The 4,475-nt window shown below is 33.3% G+C and overlaps 1 long non-coding RNA gene across 1 annotated transcript; it reads left to right on the top strand.

Moving 5' to 3' along the window:
* The first annotated feature begins 384 nt into the window (after positions 1-384).
* LOC146992755 (uncharacterized) lies at positions 385-3,986 on the top strand. Its single transcript, XR_015039067.1, has 3 exons — positions 385-815; positions 1,389-1,502; positions 3,651-3,986. It is a non-coding gene; the product is annotated as an uncharacterized LOC146992755 (long non-coding RNA).
* The last annotated feature ends 489 nt before the right edge of the window (positions 3,987-4,475 follow it).

The raw sequence follows: 4,475 nt of genomic DNA, 5'->3' as shown, positions 1-4,475 counted from the left end.
TTTTTGGAGGATTGGTCTTCTTTATCGTTATTTATAGAGTTGTTATTATTATTGAGGTTTTCCTGTCGTTAACCGTCCTTGGGTTGCTCTTGGTAATCGCCGCATATGATTTGTTGTACGGGGCTTAAATGCATTTGGTGTTAATGAAGAAACTTCATTAATTTTTTCAATATCTGTATTTCCTGGTCTTTTAGGGCATTCCTTACTACAGGATGCATGTCCTCCTCCACAGGGGACACATTTCGCAGGAAATTCTTTACCTTTTTGAGAGCACTGGAAGGATTTGTGATTATCGGCGCGTCTGACGTTTTGTACACGAACGTTTCTTCCCTCAATTTCCTGTACAGTCGGTTACAAAAGTATTCGAACACCGGTACCCTATCAGAAAATGACAAGATGGCGGTTTTTTTTTTTTTTTCCCTGTCTCTTGTGTTATTCCATCCTAAGTTTTCTTCTTTCCCCATCTTGGAAAAGACTGAAAAATGGTCACGATCTCTCTTTGAATTGGGAAGCCATTTTGAGAAAAGCGGACGACCCCACCTTGGACAACGGAAATGACCGCTCACCCCACCTCTCCCTCTCTTTGCATTGGGACGCGATTTTGAGAAAAAGCGGACGACTTCATCTTGGAAAAACGGCATTCGATATGTTTTGGTTTGCTGTATTTAAGTCGGGGTGGAATCCGGTCAGCTAGCTGTGTTGTTTTCCTCGGTGAAATATTGCTATCATTTCATTGAAAGTGACCTGGTAATATTTCAGGATAAACCCTCGTACATTGGACTAAGTTCTCACCTCTCATGGATGAGAGTACCTAAGTAAGAACTTAAAATTTTAGATACGTTTCTTAGGTTAAAATTCTGATTGAAATACTTTTAAGGTATATGACTTAACTTTCCAAGATGTCACTAATTGTGTGTGTGAATTAAGGTAGTTTAATATATAACACCTGCTTCAAAGCTAACAGTAAAGTTTATTTTGTTTATTTGTCATTTAAAATTACCTGCTTATTGTCTTTCGCTGCCATCTTTCTACCATCGCTGAAATAATTTATTCTTCTCGAAGATCATTATCCCTTTTATTGTGTGTATCCATAATAACTGTCTAAATTTTTTTCTTTTATTGTTCATGTTGTAGCCGTACATTAAAAAACCCTTTCGCTTACTGTACTTCTGTCGTATTAGGAAAATCATTTGCTTTTCTATCAACTGCAGTCATGATTTTAGTAACAATGTAGCACATTGCTGGAATTTAAAACAAAGAAGGCTACTTTTGAAGTTTTATATATTAAGAAACGGTATTAGATATTTCTCCTTGTGTATAATTATTCTTTAATTTCAAAGTAGTTAAAATCTAATGATTCCTTTCTTTCCCCCCTTGGCCTCTTCTAGTGTAATTTGTCATCATTTTTGTGCACTCTTGGATTGCAGAACATGATATCGTTAAAGAAAAAGAACGAAGATGGAACGGACAAATAATGCAGAGCAAAAAGACATCTGTGGCTGGTAATTCTTGTTTTATCTTAACTTAAGTTCCATTAGAAATGCTTGAATGTTATAATTTGTACGTCCCTTCTCACATGTTGCTTTATATTGGAGTTTTACTAGTTATTTATTTTACATGATCGCTTCACATTATGTTTTAATGTTTAGGTTAGCATTTGTACATTAATTTGTGCATTAATTTAGGTTTTGAATTCCATATTGAATTGTCTGAATTGGTGCTTTCTTTATATTGTATTGTAATATTCGAAGTGAGGTTGAACTGTTAATCACACTATAATTATCCGAAGTTTGAGATTTTTTAGAGTTCCGTGGCTTCGTAGTGGTTTCAAAATTACTGCTGTAGTGTATTTTTTCCCAAGTGGCCTCCTTTTGCATTACGAGGAGGAGGCTAAACATTTTCATCTCTGTGTGGCCTAATATTTTCCCTGTCCAATGGGGTCTTCTCTTCCGAACAGGCCAGTGTAATTGTACTGCATGTGTATAAACCAATTTTGTTTAATTTTTTTCAACTTTAGAGTCTCTCTATCAAGTGGTGTTTCTCGTAAAACCATTGTCTTAATCTTTGGATTATGGTAACTTGGAGATTTTTCGTGAAAATTTGGCAAGAACCCTTCTACAACAACCTTCTACTTTTTTTTTTTTTTTGCACCATTTTGTCTTCATGAAGTAAAGACAGGTTTATTTTTTTTTTTATTTTCTCAACATTTTTTCCAACAATCTGCTAGCCAAATTACGCTTATGCTATAAATTTTATGGAACAAAAGTGCTTAATCATGACAAATATTAACTGCAAAATTGGGGAAAGTGCAGGTTTGCAAACTCCTTGCCAAGGTTTTTAGAATGGCACATACATGGTAACCATGTACACGTTGACCTATTTTTACTTAAAAAAAATCCCAGAATTGCGCACACTCTTGACTTTATCTATGTACAAAGCTTTTTTCTCATAAATTAGAAAAATTTGCACGAAAATGCAGGAAAATTTTATAAATCTTTAAAGTCGGTAAAAAGGACATATATGAAATTACCTGATCGCGAAAAAGTATATACCGTTTCCAAGGATGAACATTTGCACATATAAAATATCCAAAAACTTTTCCCTCTAAATTATCTATTATAAACGTCACCTGCGAATTTATAACGCAAACATTAAAAATGGTTGCTAATACTTAGTGTCAAATATTTAAATTATTTCCATGCACGTTTACTTCTGCTGAAACGTATTCCAAAATGCTACAAACATAAAATTCCCAAAATAACTATCATTTAATTAAAATATATTTTAATTAAAAAAAACTACTTAAAATAGAAATAAACACATACAATAAATTAATAAAAATTAACTTAAAATGTTAATTACTTTAAACTAATCCATTGCTAATAAAAATTTTCCAATAATAGCATATTATCTTATTTATTCCTTATATTTACAACAATGCATAAAAATAATATCCTCAAATGATTAAAAATACTAACTTACCTAATCTTCTACAGAACCTTGAGTGTATGGCGGATCACAAAATGTCCATTTTCACCACATTTCTTTCACCGCCATTCAAACTTATCTGTAATATCCTTCCTTTCACACAATCTCATTTCATTCCCACATTTTGGACATTCATACTTATCCGCAATTAATCCTACACTCATACAGCATTCAAGCAATTCTTTTGGATTATCAGATAAACGCAATAAAAATTTCGAATTCACATTAGATAGCGCCATGGGATCCAAAAATTAAGCAACACTGTTTCACACAACACAGAATGAAGCTAAATACAAAATGCTATAAAGTACTGCAGATATTTTTCCAAATTTCCCCCCTTTTCCGATTGAAGAGCTGTCCTTCGTCCATAAATGTCACATGACATATCTCATGATCTCTCATTTCTCTCAGACAAAAAATCCGTAATTGGAACTGGGTACTTCTCACATTATTGCCAAAGTCCTAGGTAGTAAACTTTATCGCCTACCAAAATGTTGCCAAACTGCCTGTTACCATATTCCAAAGATTAGCCAACCATTAAAAGTTAAATGTTCAACAACAAAAAAATAAATAAATAAATAATTAAAAAATAAATAAAAATTTAATGAGTACTCGTAAAGATATTATTATTTTTTTTTATTTATTACGTGCTCCGCCCTTAGGCACTACATGGACAGGGAGAGACTCCCCGTGGAGGTCTTTTTAAGGGAAACTGGCTCGTATCCACGTTACACATGGGGAAAACCACGAAAACGCCCATGCAGCCAGCCCGTTCGCCGGGACTTGAACCACGGAACGAACTACCAGTGTTCAACGGCTTATACCGCTCGGCCGCTGGTGTGCTACTCGTAAAGTTAGTGGAGCGAAAATGTCTTCTGTTAAGGATGCTCAAAATGTGCTTTTTATTAGTTGTTTTAAGCATACTTTATTGTATTTTTCCTTAATCTGAACTATTTTGGCGTATTGTGAAGTTTTATGAACCATTTTGCATAGATCTATTTAAAATTGATTCGATAAATAAAAATTAATTTTGAGATCAAATCAGAGATGTTTTATTATTATCGAAGTAAAATTCTGCAGATTAACTTTCAACTTTGTTTTGAAAAGCACTCTGAATGTTTCTTTTGGACTTTTTTCCGTTCTCTTGGCAAATGCATGACAGAATTATTATTTGAAAAAGCTGATGTCTTTTGCTTATAAGAATGACTAATGCAACTGTAACCGTGTCGCTGTAAAGAGCACATGTTTCCCAGTAGCTCTTTTAAAGTGTCCTGTTTTTTCTTTAATTGGGTCAATCTCCTCTAGAAGATCAGACATTGCTTTTGTGTTATTTAACAATTCTTTCATCTTATCTTAGGTTAAAAAGCTCTTCTTCGTAATGAGCGTTTTTATTATCAAGGGGTTTTATAAGCACCCAATTCTTCTTTTATTTAACATATTTATTTATTTAACTTTAAAACTTCTTTTATTTAACAAATCTTTAAAAG

The sequence above is a fragment of the Stegodyphus dumicola genome, chromosome X2 (genome assembly GCF_044657685.1).
Source record: "Stegodyphus dumicola isolate Sdum_Otavi_A_Nest chromosome X2, ASM4465768v1".
Taxonomy (NCBI): Eukaryota; Metazoa; Arthropoda; class Arachnida; order Araneae; family Eresidae; genus Stegodyphus; species Stegodyphus dumicola.
Note: the sequence above shows the minus strand (reverse complement) of the source record. Positions and strands in the feature narration are given on the sequence as shown.